This window comes from Mesocricetus auratus, unplaced genomic scaffold (genome assembly GCF_017639785.1).
Source record: "Mesocricetus auratus isolate SY011 unplaced genomic scaffold, BCM_Maur_2.0 Super-Scaffold_100026, whole genome shotgun sequence".
Taxonomy (NCBI): domain Eukaryota; kingdom Metazoa; phylum Chordata; class Mammalia; order Rodentia; family Cricetidae; genus Mesocricetus; species Mesocricetus auratus.
In genome coordinates, this window is record NW_024429207.1 from 19,332,534 (window position 1) to 19,347,577 (window position 15,044).

At 39.2% G+C, this 15,044-nt stretch overlaps 1 long non-coding RNA gene across 1 annotated transcript; it reads right to left on the minus strand.

Annotated features, from left to right (window-relative positions):
- Positions 1 to 316: 316 nt before the first annotated feature.
- LOC121134174 lies at positions 317 to 6,714 on the minus strand. Its single transcript, XR_005871217.1, has 3 exons — positions 2,493 to 6,714; positions 2,317 to 2,370; positions 317 to 1,742 (listed from the first exon to the last, which is right to left on the minus strand). It is a non-coding gene; the product is annotated as an uncharacterized LOC121134174 (long non-coding RNA).
- Between the last annotated feature and the right edge of the window lie 8,330 nt (positions 6,715 to 15,044).

A 15,044-nucleotide genomic window follows, 5' to 3' on the forward strand; every position in this document is an offset into this window, starting at 1 on the left:
AGGAGAGGAAATAGGACAAGAGAGATAGCTTGTCGGCTTGTTTGGAGCTATATTTTCATAGCAAGACATGGTTTTTATTTATAGTTTCAGAGATGAGGGGGGTAACTAAAATTTCTGCAAAATAACATTTTCTCTACCTACTGACTAATTCCTTAGTTAGTTTTTTTGTATGAACGGTATGTGTGTGTTTACATGTTTGCAGATAGACATTGATGTTGGTGCTGTGGTATGTGTGTGTCTACATGTTTGCAGATAGACATTGATGTTGGTGCATATGACTCATCTCTCAACCTCTTCTAAAGGCATGAAGCCGACTTCAAGCTTTTTCTCAATCATGCTCCACTTTATTGAGTTTTATCTAGCCTGATTGTCTCAGGGATCCCATCTCTGCTGTTGTGGGGTATCCACCAGAGAAGACAACTTGGACATGGTGTCAAACCAATAGAAAGTCTTTATTAGCTGGTCAGAGACAATACTGGGTGTTTGGGACATGAGTACAATCCCAGTTCTTTCTCAGGGTGAACTTTTAGCCACAAAGGCACACACCTCAGTCAGCAAGAACAGTTAGCCACAAATGGTACTACAGAAGGCAAAGAGCAAGGTTAGTGTACTTAGGGAATTTTCATGAACTATAGACTGTGATGTTACTTTATTCTCATTTTGACATTTTTTTGTCTATGTGCAAGGTTACAAAGCTTGTAGTACCTTCATCATGGCATTAGCTGTGTTAAGGTCTGGGGGCCTGTTGTATTTCCCACTGATCTTAAGGGCCTGAGTCCAACTGTGGACTCCTCTAGGGGAGGAGATTATATTGTCTTCTTAGCATTAGTAGTTTAACAGAATTTATTCTCTGTTTTACATAGCTAAGTAGGGAGGTGAGCAATCAGGGTCCTACAATGAGACCTAGGAATAAAAGGATTAAAGGCCTAGCCAAGGCCACAAGTAGAGTAGTTAACAAGTGGACCAAGAGAACAAGACTGATGTCTTCTTTCTCTTTTATGAAGGTTATTTCTGGCCATGGCTAAACTTTTCCTAATTATCCCTGACTGGCTAGCATAGAAGCAATCAGTTTCTCCTGGTGTCATTCTGAAGAACTACCTTGACTAATGAGTCTAACTGGGCTTCTAGATGGGTAGCAGACTTTTCTAAATGGCCCAGGTCTATGTCTACTTGAGCACCAAAGTACCTTAAAGTTTTAATCCCCCATGACCAGGGTTGAAGTTCCAACTGCAGTAGGGCCCACAATGCTTGCTCCTACCAGCAGGGAAATGATAATGGGGACATTTTGCTGCATACCAGGAAGCCCAGATCTAGATTTAGGTGGGCCCTGCCCTTTTTTCCATTGTAAGTGAACTCCTATGGTGTAACAAGTATGGGATGCAATGGAGTGAATCTCCTTCCTGGGTAAACAGTTTTAGGACTTTGAAGGGATCAGTGTATCCCCAGAAGGACTCAGTTTTGCAACCCCACTGAGCATGATGGTATTTACCTGGCTTCTAGCACCTTGGGGGTATCAGCTAGGCAGGCAGAGTACTAAATAGATTAGAGCACCTTCTCTTCACTGGTGGACCTGCAGTCTTGGGATGTACTCCATCTCCAGTTGCCTGTAGACATATTTTTTTAATAGAAATCTACCTGGCCTCTCCTTTGTATCCTAGACATCAGTACCTTAACCAGACTTACCTCCAGAGGTGATAGACCAGAAGATTTTTGATTTTGTAGTGGTGGAGGTGTCCAGTTTCCTTGAGAGATTAGACAGCAATTGATCAAAGGGGATCCTGGGGCCCTGGAACATCTCAGCTTTCTCCCCCTAGGAGTTCTTTGCACTCTTCTCCCCACCAAGGGGCTCTGAGAGCTCTGGTATCTCAAGGTCTGTTCTTTGGGGGATTTCTCGGGGAACTTAAAAAGATTATGAGATACCCACTGGACAAGATTACTCAGACACATGTTCAGGCCACTAGAGGTCTTTATTAGCCAGCTGGTGACTACACTGGATTCCAAAACCTGAAAGGTATTTCCATCTTGGTGTCAGTTTTGCTAAGGTCTGGGGTGGGGTGGGGTGGGGTGGGGTGGGCTACTGAAGTCTAGGGGGGCCTATTACACTGCCCCTAAGTGCTAGGATTACAGGTGGTGACCACACCTGCCCATCTTTATGTGGGTTCTGAAGATCCAAAATCACATTACATTAGCATTTAATATTTAGAATACACAGGCTTATAAAAAGTTGAAAATATTACAGAACTTTTTTTTAACCAGTTTGCCTCAAGTACTTTTAAAAGGGAACATTTCATCTGAGAGTCTATTATGCATATTTACCTGCTTATCTCCATGGCTGTACTTCCCCAGTGGTGTCGTCCAAGCTCATTTCTGCTAGTAAAGAAAGAGACTATGATTCTTAAGCAGGCTGTTTAGGGAAAGACAAGATATCTTTAGAAGCAAGCTGATAGTTCAAGTGTTTTTTTTTTAACAAAGCAAGCAATTTATATACACACCTGTTTTAAATCAACATCTTTCACCAATCTATGGATAAGAGAGCAATTTGGTGCGGGTTCCCTGTGAAGTACATACAAGAGCAAGTCTTCAATTTAAAGGATGTAATAGCCTGGGGCCCCTTGAGAATCTAGATTAATGGAGGCTGCCTAGAGAATGGCAGAGCATAGGAAATCCAGAGAGTGGATTGCGGCACTTGGATGCAAAGCTAGAATGCTATCTCATGAGGCAAAAGCACAGAGAAGAAGGTCTGCAGATGTTATACAATACTGATGATGTCAGTTTCTCCCCCCTGTGTTTCTGGCTTCGCAGATGCCATGGAGGTTTATATGTAAGCATGACAATTGTAGCAGCATAAAGCAAAGATTATGGAGGAAATGGTTAATTATCACAACTCTGGTTCCACATGCTCTTGGGATCATGCCCCCTGTGATTACCAACAAACTACGATGGCTCCCACCTGTGGGAGGCCATCTCTGATGGTAACTCTCCTTTCTGTATTGGAGTTGGATTCTGACTTAAAACTCAAAGTATAAAACACAACAGAAGACATTAGTGCAATTGCAAAGGTAGCCGGAAGGTCACATCCTCATCGGTAGATGGGCTTATATGTGTTGCCTCCTTTTACAGCAGTGGCTTTTAACCTTGGGTCATGATCCCACTTTCACAGGAGTGGCCTAAGACCATCAGAAGACACAGATATTTACATTATGATTCATAATAGTAGCAAAATTACAGTTATGAAGTAGCAATGAAAGTAACTGTATTAGAGTCGCAGCGTTAGGAAGCCTGAGAACCACTGTACTGGGCAGAGGAATCCATGGTTTAAAGGAAACAAAGAGGTGCTGGTCCTGAACTTTGCAGTGCCACACCTGGCTTTGTGAGCGAGTACTGGGGATCTGAACTCAGGTCTTCATGATAATGTATCCATCACTTTACAGATTCTGTCATCCCCCAACTCAGTATCAAGTCCTTTACAAAGTAGCGTTAGTGAAATTTGGTGAGAGTTGTGTGCAGTATCTTAAAGATACCACTAAAGCCAGCATAAGTACAGCTGAATGAAGGAATGTATTTATGTAGAGAGTCTGATTAAAACACAAAGTACTATGATTTGTTTTTTTTTTCCGTTAGGGGTGGAGCGGGGGATTGCGAGGGATGGAGCTACAGTCACCACTGTTTTAATCTTACATAAACAGAATAGCAAATCAATTCAATGGTTTAGTTGCAAATAATTCTCAATAAAAAGAAAGGGGGCTAATTTCAAAAAGAGTTGGGCAGGCAGAACTTTGTGAGTTTGAGGCCAGTCTGGTCTACCTAGAGAGTTCCAGAACACCCAGAACTACATAGAGAGACCGTATCTAAAAACAACACAAAGAAATGGTTCAATTCACATTGAAATCTAGAGACTTCGCCCTAACTGCAGATTATTTTATTGCATGCCATTGGAGCACAGGTTATTTTTATGTTTATCTCTCAGTGATGCTGAAGCAAAGGGGTTCTATATTCTGTCTTACTTTACCTTCTTTAAGTGCCATTTTGTTGTCGTTTGTCAGGAGCTCTGACATAAAAAGCAGGATTTGCTGCAAGGGCAAAGAGCAGATACAAAGGGCTGGGGGCATGAATGGGATCAAGATACATGATGTAGAAGATGAATAGAGTAAATAGAAAAGCACCGATCATAACTGAAGAATTTGCAGGTGCTCCTTCATTATACCAGAAGAACCAGCCCGCCCCCCAACTCTTTCTCTTTATTTTGTGTTACCAGTTTATGGTTTTACCTTCCTAACTTGCTTCTTGAAGAATAATTTCCCAAGAGTCAAATCCTAGCCAAGTGTAACCTTTATATGTTGAGGTGGGCATAAATGCTAGCTCGAGGCTTTTTCAGAAGTTGTAAAAGGTTGACGGGTTCTTTATTGGTTGGCTCAAGAATGAAGTTGTGGAGGTTTTCATATCAGAACATCTGCACTTAAAATTTCCACCTCAAACACAGCTCATTTTATTCAAAGTTGGAGGATAATTAGAAAACCAGATTCCTATGAGAAGATGCAATTGCTTTAAAACATGCAGCATTGTTGACCGCTGACTATTCTTCCTTACAAAGTAGCAGTTGTATGGCCTTTCATGTCCTGCCTGTCTATTTATGTTTGGCATCTACATCTGCTTTCTATCAATTATGAGATGCCCCTTTTGTTGCCATGTGAACAAGTTCTTTCCATACTTATAGGACCAGAGATAACATTGGAAATCTTCATTATATACTCAGTTGCTTGAAAGGGTAAACTAAATGGATTTTCCTGGATAGAATTTACATAGCCACATCAGTACATTGTATTTCTGAGATAAACATTATCATTTCCTTTTGGTTGTTGCTCTGTGATTCTTATGACAAAACAAGATTTGTAAAAAGCCCAAATGACAAATTCATTGTTTCTCTTAACAGAATGGCAAATGCATCTGTCACATTCCTTAAGAACTGTAAATGGCTTTTATTAGTGATGTTTAAATCTCAGATGTAATTACATTAAGTAATTTTGTTTCCAGGGGAGTTTGAATAATTAAAAGGCACCTGCTGATCTACTCTTATAGAGCAAAAATATGTTTTAATAATACACAAGCAGAAGAAACTGAAAAGTGAAGAACTTAGAAGGATCATTTTAGACTAACTGATTTCTGAAGTTTCAAGTTTCCAGCTTATCTTTGGGCTTGTACCAAGACATACTACCTATTAGTTACAGATGGATGACATTAGTAAGAAATCAGCTGTGCTGTTATGTTCTTTATGAAGCTCCATGACAAATATTTCCCCTCTTTCCCTTTGATCTGTCTGTCCACTATCCATGTGGGAGACATGAACTCCAGTTGACTTCGAATTGCCTATGGGATTGTGGTGAGGGCCAGTATGGATAAATGAAATTCACAGATAATCTTAAGACACTTTACTTTTCGCCTCCCCAATCTCCCATACCTCCAAATGATTTCAGAGACACAGATATAGAAAAATAAAACACGTACCAAGTGTGGTTCCTCACCCCTCTTTCCTTTTGTAGGTTGATGACCTTAACAGACATAGAGGGGGAGGGAAAATCACTGCCTTTAATTCCTCAGCATTAGATCAACATGGCTACATTGGTCTCTTTTCCTTGATGCCCCGTTTCCACCTTCACTAAGACTATAACCTGTTTTCTGGTGAGGATACATTTGTCCATGCTGAGTATGTCTCTGAGTGAGATCAGGGGCCCAGCAGAGCATGTCCATGGCTTTAGGAGAGTCAACATGTATCTGGACTTTGATTGTCTTAACCAGTTATCCCAACCTTTCTATGGACCAAAGAGTGTTACCCAGCACATTCTGAGACTTGGGGGTGGGCTCTGCTTTGGTTTTCTTTACCAGCTGAAGATAAGACCACATACCTGGGAAGTTGCTACCAACCCCCCTACCACAACTTTGGTAAGACAAGTCATTATCTCTCTTTGGGGCTAAAATTGGGACAAGAATGCCCCTTCTAGTTCCTAAGCAGTGATCAGTTATTTTGGTGGATAACTAAAGACAAATTGCTTAAAAAATTCTGATGTAATTCCAGCTGGAAACCAGCTGGTAAATTGTTTTCTAAAGTGGATGACCCGTGGTAAATAGGTGTTGTTTTCTCTGGAAAAGCAAAGGGACAATTAAAATCTAGAACCCTTGCTTGTTTATTTTCAAACAAGTTGTGCATTAATTTGTTCTGTTTTTTTAAATTATAAAATGTTACTCTAATTTCTCTGGCTTTAAGGGAACAGTAAGTCTTGAGAATCTAAGATTTTACTCTTCAGACTCTAAACACCAGGAGGTGCTGTAAGATAACATTAAGTAACATGTTCATAACAGAGCTATAAATCCCAGTTACGTAAAGATTGTTGGCAAATTTTCTCTTATGGGCCTGGGTGTTCAGATTTTAATCCACACACTGTAGCAGGCCATGTTTAGATCTGAAGAATATCCACAGGGGAGGAAAGCGGTTGTGTCAAGATTTTAGGGACACTAGGAAGCTTTTCAGAGAGGTGCCAGCTACTCTCTTACAATCAGACACTATTAGATGGTAGATAGTGAAGAATGCTTTTACTCTGTGCTTGTGTGACAATTTAGAAAGCAATGAGAAAGTCAGCTGATACCACAACATTAAATTCCTTTAACTGGTGTATTGCTTTGTGCCTGAGTGACAAGTTGTTCTTCCAAAGCCATTAAGAGTCCCAAGACACTTTTAGGTATATAGTGAGAAGGATATTTGCGTTTCTGTGGTTCTTCATCTTTTTTTTAAAAAGATTTTTCTATTTTTATTTATGAGTGTGTGTGTGTGTGTGTGTGTGTGTGTGTGTGTGTGTGTGTGTGTATACAGGTCTGTGCATGTGAGTGCAGTAACCTCAGAGGCCAGAAGATGGCGTCAAGTTCATTGGCACTAGAGTTACAGGCAGTTGTGATCTGCCTAACCTAGCTGCTGGAATCTAAACTTAAATTCTCTGCAAGAATGTTGTGTGCCCTTAACTGCTGACCCATTTCTGTAGATGCTCTCTATTTACGTTTCCATGTGAGCCAATAGCATCTCTCTTAGGAAAAAGCATTCTAATAAGTAAATAAAAATCAATCTTATTGAAGTATAATTTATACAAAATAAGACTAACAAATGGGAAATATAAAATTTGCTGAGTTTTGACATAACATTTCTATCACCACCCACCTCAAATGAAAAAACTTCCAGTTCCTTTTCAGCTAGTAGACCAAACCTTACTTGAATTTTGTATTCACCTGTTTTAATGAATGAAATCTGTTCTGTGGTAATATACCTATATAATGTATTTTGCTTATTCTCACTCTCCACCATCTTTTAATCCTCTCATACCCTGACAACCCCTACAGATCCATCTCTCATATTTATGTCTTGTTTTGCTTTTTGATCCACTAAGTTTTCAATGTATGAAGTTGGACAGTAGAACCTGATGAATTCATCATGTAAGAAAATATCTCCTGCTCCCCTAGAATCCATGAGGCCCTGTGAAGTTTCTCCCATTGACAGGTCCAACCTTTTCTTTCATGTTTCATGTCTGTGTGTTGTTGCCTGGAAACCTATGATACAAGATCACAAAGGTTATCTCTGAATTTGCTTCTAGAAGTTTTCACATTTTAGGTTTTGCTTTGGGCTTATGGTTTTTTGTGTTAATTTTATATATGGCATAAGATATGCAGAAATTAATTTATTTTTCTTGTTAATGTGTGATTTTTCTGACAGTTTTGTTTTTAAAAATTTCGGCTTTTCTCACTGCTTTTACACATACCCCAAATCATCTGTCTGAGCCCAGTTTATTCTCCACATGTAGATTCACTCCTGCATTCTGTACTCATCTAGTGGCCTGTCTCCCTTTATGCAGGTGCCAGCTGGGCCTCATCCAGGTGAGCTTCCAAGATCAGAAGTGTTTAGGGGGTTGGCCCAGACAAGTGACCTGTTTCTTGTCTTTGCAGTATCAGCACTTCCTGCAGTCAGTCCCAGCCATGTAATTGTTTAAGTGCACTGCAAAGTGAAAATAGAGAGCCCTTTGTTTAAGAGAGTTCACGAACTGTAAAATACACATATCATTGCATGAAACATGGGTCCTTTTTAAGAATAGAAATTGCTTTTCCAATTGTATTAGTCACTGCAACAAAATACCTTTGGGAAGGATCTTAGGGAACTTAGGTTTATGTTGGCTCATGAATTCAGAGGAGTTTCAGTCCACCAAGGCAGGGAAGATGGCAGTGGGAGCATGGAGACACACATCTTCACCTCACAGCTGATCAGGGAGCAGAAACACCACACCAGAACCAAAGCCACACCAAACCATAACCTTCAGGGCCTGCCCGAGTCACCTACTTTTCCTGGGCTAGTTGCCACATCCCAAAGGTGCTACACATCCCCAAACAACAGCACCAGCTGAGGATCAAATGTTCAGATATAGTAAGCTGCAGCTACCCAGGTTGGGTATACATGGACCAGAGAGTTTGACTGTAGCATTGTTCCGTACTTTTAAATGAAAACTGGACTAAGTGACTGTTTGACTTCGTTCTTTCTTTCAAATGTTATTTTGCTTATTGTGGTGTTTTTGAATTTTCATATGAACTTTAGAAGTATTTGGTTGATTTCTTCTTTTTTTATTCTTACATTTGACATGAGTTGGTTTTGGTACTCTGTCTTTTTCACTGTGTGTATGATTTCTGGTAACAACACATCTCTCGTTTCTCAGACTGGCGACTCATAGTCTCTTTTTCTGGGAAACCATGACTGGACTTTTAAAACTTGCAGATTCATCTCGTAGGACATCTTTGGTTTCACTGATTCCAGTTCACATGATCCTTCTGTCTCATCACACTGCTAATGACAAACACTCTGCTGTGATGAGCTCTTCTTTCTGGATGTCTGAAGATTTCCCTGTTTCCTAATGGTTTGGAGAGATTTGACTATAATTCACTTTGGGGTAGTTCTTTTCAAATTTATTGTGTTTATTTCTTGTTGAGCTCTGTGGGACAGTAACTTTCATTCTCTTCAGAAAATTTCAGCCACCATATATTGTTATCTTCTCTCTTTTTGAAGAAAACTCAATCACATAGAATGTGGCGTTAGGAGATGTTAATGCTGCTTACTAACACTGGTTATATTTTAAATGATTTCTTTCCTTCATTTTGGGTAGTTTCTTCCATGATATATTTATGTTCATGAACCCTCTCTTTGAAAGTGTCTAGCTTGTTGTGAGTCCCCTGGAGGTATAATTTTTACCTTAGGCATACCATTTTCATCTAGAAGTGTTGTTTGAGTTATTTATAGACATTGTTGACTTTCACACGTGTGGAATACAGTTGTTCTAATGTTCTTGCCTTCTAGTTAGAACACTGGGGCCAGATCAGAATGATTTTGGATGAATTTTGTTATCACCCTGGTTCATATTTTCCTGTTTTCTTGCATGGCTGCTAATACTTGATGAATTGCTGGACACTGTGGTTTTATATTGTTGAGGGCTAGATATTTTCCTGTTTTTCTCACTAGTTTTGGCCATTGATGCAGAATTCAGTTAAGTCAGTTGGAAGTAGTCTTATTTTTTCCCATTCTACAAGTAAAAATTGTAATGGAGGACCAACACAACATTTAATCTCCAGCTAATTATTTCTCCACACTTAAGACAAACAGCTCTGTGAGCTATCCAATGGCATAGAGCTTTCAAGTCCAGCATGTGTAAGGGTCTCCACTTCTATGAGAGTGTTGCCATTGTCACATGCATTTTGTTCCTTTTACTACATGTATTTTGTACCTTTTGTTACTATTTTGTTGTTGGAATTTCAGGTTGGATTTTAAATCTAGTGCCTTCTTAGTAGTAGAGTCAATTCCCCGAACTGACCTGAATGTCTAACTCTTGTGTCAGTCTTTGGCAGCTCTTTGCTAAAAAAGCAGCTTGATTGGCCCGAGAATTGTCTACCACTCTTATTAATAGGGGATGAATTCCTTCTTCCCTGATTGCAGAAGAATGAGCAGAAGATTTTAACTTTTATTTTTCCTTTGGAGTACAGAGAAAATTGCACTACCCCCAAAGCCTTTGCCTCTGAAATGAATCTGTACATGGGAGTATAGATTTTAATTTGTTTCTGAATCATTTGATTGGTAGTATTTATGAGAATTGTACATTTACATCTTAGCTTATGAGATTCTTTTGGGTTTTTTTTTTTTGGTCAGTTCTAGAAGTACCATGATTTGCAATATTATATAAATACTTTTCCTTTTTGAATATTGCTAAGTCAATAATTTTATAAACCATCTGATCTCTCCTTATTGTTAGTTTCCAGAATTATTTACAGTGTGACAACATCTTAAGTCTAACAGGTCAGTTCCGACAAGCTTTAATTTTATTTAAAGATACTGGCCTAAAGTAAGTTCTCAGATGATATAAAATTCTCCTTACACTTTAGGTATCTACAGCCTTTGGGATGTCTAGAGGAGAGCCTCATGCCCATTCTTTCTTACTTGCTGCTTTCATTAACATGTTTGGAATAGATTTCCGTGTCCTTTTATAGTTCTCCTTATCACTGCAGAGAATTCCTTATATGCCGCATATTACCTTGTATACAATCAGTTTCCTATTGAAGTTTTAGGCAGAACTCCTTGTCCATTTAATAAGATCAGTCTCAACTACCCTTATGTTATTCATGTTTTATTTACTGAGCTTTCTGGAGTTTTTGAACCATTCTAACTGGCACAGAAATGGTAATTTCTGACAATGACAGAGTAAATGCTTTGTAAAGTCCTCAGAAGCAGAATCGGCAACAGCTTATGTTGACAAATTAGGACTTAGAGCCAAGCCATCAGGTCTCTTCAGCTTGGCTGCATTGTTTTGACCTCCCCACCCCCTGCCCGTGTCAGCATTCCTTCAGGAAAATGCTTCAGAATGCCTCAATTTGTGCCAGGCTGGGGGGATTTGGTACTCTGGCATAAGTGAGCACCACAAATAAGTTCTGGTCTAGTGACTGCACATCATAAAATTTTTGGATTCATGCTTATGCATATTTGTAGGCTTCAATCTGGAAGAGGCATTTGTTCTAAGAAAACAGGCATAATGTTTGCAAATACAAGGCTGAGAATTACTAGGGAATTTCTACTATTTTGTGAGGGGCTTGAAGAAAGAGCCTTTTTGAAACAAAGAAAATTAAGAGGAAAGTAAGGTAATCTTAAAAACAACTCAAGTGGGCACACTTAATATTTTTCCTAAACGATCAAGTACTTCTTAAATATCACTGTAGACATGGTGGAAATATTAGTAACAAAAATCTCAGGCATCTGTGGACTGTTTTCCTCCAGGGGTAAAGAAGAGACAGCTAATGCATATGTCAGTCCCTTTAGAATGGTACTTTGCACACGCTCTCTTATGACTCTCAAAACCGTTTTGATGGGGAGGCAGAACAGTGAGGCTAGAAGGGCAGTCGCAGATGCTCATGCTGAACAGCCTCAAGGAGAAGCAGAGGGAGAACAAAGAGATGTTGGTGTGATTTCACCTGATTTCCAGATTCCATGTCTACTCCTGGAGAATCCAAAGCAAGCGTAGGAGGCCATGCTTCTCCTGTAAGTGGAAACAAGGAGGAAACTGAGGCTTTCTGAGGGAAGGCTGGGTGTCTTGAGACTATTTGACATCTGTGTCAATTGCTTTTCTGTTGTGAAGGAATACACTACCAAAAACAACATAAAGAAGAGTTCTTCTTAGCCTACAGTCTGAGAGTGCTAGATGTCCACACTGGCAAGGAAAGTGCGGATCCAGGAGCAGGAATGAAATCACATTTCAACTGCACTCCAGAAGGAGAGTGAGAAACCCCGCCTCCAGGGACTATCTTCCTCCATCAAGGTTGCATCTCCTAGAAGTCAGTCACATAAACTCACCCAAACAGCACCACCATATGGGGACCAAATGTTTTAGTATATGAGCCTATGGGAGACTCATTCTCATTCAAACCACAGCTTCTCATGGTGAATGGAATGGAAACTAGATTCTAGGATCTGGAGATTCTAGGGAGGGCCTGGGATATTTGGAGGGATGAGGTTTAAGCAACTGATATGGCTATCTGGTTTCCCTGTTTGGAGATGTTATGAATCACAGGATCTTTTCTACAGTTGGCCTTGTCATCTCTGAGGTGACAAATTATTTATCAATAAGGTGTCAAGCTTATGATTAATTTTCTTATAAGAAATCAATGTGGCTGGGTAGTTTTCTTTCTATATGTTGTCTTTCCTTCTGCATATGTGGGTTACATGTGAGAAGGGCAGGCTCCCTTATGCATGGCAAGTGACTTGTACATGTTGTTTCAAAGCTATGATGAGCATGTTGTAGCTTTTAGAGATAAATTTGTCCACAGGACAGACTGAGAACTGATGCATAAAAGCTTGTATCAGAAAATATGACTTTTCCATGTCAGCTTGAGGTAGGATGGCTTGCATTGTCTGCTAGATTTTTCTCTGCAGTTATAGCCACTGCTTCCCCACAGTCAGTTTGAGTTGATTTATCTGTTGAATTTGTTGATGAAAAATCAACATAAGAAGGTTAAAGAATGCATTTTCCTTTTAGTGAAATTTAACTAATCCAACCCCATTTATGACTTAAAATAGCTGTTTGGTAATGAGATACTTCAATTATCTATTCCTTTTAGCCTTGTCTTCCCCATTAAAATTTGATATTAAAAAGTCTTAATTATCTAAGAAACTTTTCTTTTTGTATGAGAGGATTTTCCCCCATTTTCCCAAGAGAAAACTATCTCGTCATTTTTTAAAAACAAAGAACACTGTAAGAGAGCTACTATGATTCTAATTTAAGTAATCTTGTCTCCATGCAACTTAAATATACAGTATCTTGTCTTGCCTTTTAACCTCATTCAGGAAAGTAGGACAGTGTGCCCAGTGGTCCACATACTTATTAGAAATGAAACTGATAGTATACGTTTTTTTGAGTAGTTGGAATATTTTCCTCTTTTTAAGTTAACTCAAATGCTAGCAAATTCTTATGAAACTCAACAGGAAGAGAGGCATATGTATCACAGCTAAAGGGATGGATTCTGAGGTGAGATGCCTAGATTTGAAGGCAAACTTTACAAATTGTTGACTGTATAAAAGTGTACAAGTTTCCTAGACTCATTTTCGTGTCCTCTCTGTATATGGTGACCACATCTGGACAATGGCAGTAAGTAAGTCATCCCATAAGTAGCTCGCCCTGTCTCTGATTGTCATGAGGCTGAAGGAGTTGATGTAGATAAGAGTACTAAGAGACGCCTGCCTGAGGCATAGCTACTATTTAACTTTGGAAAAGTGATAGAATTGATTTTTTTAAGAATATATTTTCTTTTTATACGCCAACACCAGTTTCCTCCTCCCTCCCCTTCACCTGTTCCTCCCTCATTTCCTCTCTCCCTCCCTTCCCACCCCTATCTACTCTTCAGAGGGCATAAGTCCTTCCTTGGGGAGTACACAAAGAGCATAACAAACTGAGGCAGGACCAAGCCCCTGTCCCCTCTATCAAGGCTGAGCAAGGTATCCTACCATAGGGAATGGGCTCCAAAAAGCTCTCTAGGAAGCTAACACACACACATGTAATTTATACATATGTATATGTAAAATTTATTTTCATAGAATAAAAATTTCTGAGTTATTTTTGAGAATTTTTTACATAAACCTATCTCTAGATCACTCTTGCCCTTCTATACCTGCTCAAACTCCTTCTATATGCCCCACCCCAGATTTCATGCTTTCTTCTTTAGATATTGTTGCTACATGTATTTCTATATGTCTGTACATATGCACACACACACACACACACACACACACACACATGATTTAGAATAGAGTCAAGAATTAACTGGCCAGAGATAAGTACTATAAAAATTTCTCACATAGTGTTAAGCACACACCAGGGACTTTCAACATTTCTAGGCTGATTTCCAGTATTCTTATGGACTAGTACTTTAACTGAACTTCATAATTCTAACTCTCTGAATAAGAGTGTCTAAATGTCTATAGATATTTTCTTATACCTCTTAATCATTGTATGTGGGTATGGGGAGCAGATGACTTGTTTCTTTCATTTTACACATTGACAGATAACTTAAAGCTTTATCGACACCTGGACTTGATTTAGATAATATTCTAGGATTTATATTGATTCTGTAATGGGACAAGACCGATGATCTGTGGAGGTGGTGAGAAAGTTTTCTCCAGGGAAGAACAGTTACTGGAGTCAGAAGTTAACTCTTGCAGATAGAATGTTGGGTCCTTCAAAGACCCATTAATATCTTAGTATATGTGATTTTATGCAGCAACTTTCTCTTGAATGCTGATGAAAACTTGATTGATGGACGTGATTACATGAACATAATTGTCACGTTATGTAACATTAGAATCCTATCTTGTGAAGACAACCTTTCTCCTCTGGTTTTGAAGAAACAAGTTACCATATTATAAGGTGACACAGAGAGAATAACATGGAAGGAATCTGATGGTGGACTCTGGAAAATACTTGCTTGGAAATTAAAGTTCCCAGTCCAGCATCTCACAAGTAATTCAATGCTGCCAACAATTACATGAGTGAGAAAACATATCTTTTCCTATTACCCATAGATGAGAGTGGAATCTTGGTTTACACTTTTGTAGATGATCTAGTTAAGCAATGTTCAAACTCTTGACCCACAGACTCCGTGAAATGTGAAATGATAAATGTACATCTTTTTAAGGAAAAAGATTTGGGGCATTATTGCTGCATAATCATGTACTGCATACCGTGAACCTTGGTTCTGGAAACCTGACTGGTATGGTGAGGTAACGAAGGAAGGACAGACACGTAGAAACATGTATGACCAAGCCAGGATCAGATGTGTCATGGTCACTTGGGTGGAGTGGCACTGCCAACACAACAATCCAGAATCTTAATGTGTTCTCTGCGTATTTATTATGTACAGTGGGGGTGGGTTGTTGCTACATATTTGTATAAACATGTGCCATTGTGATTGGTTTAATAAAAAGCTAAATAGAGACA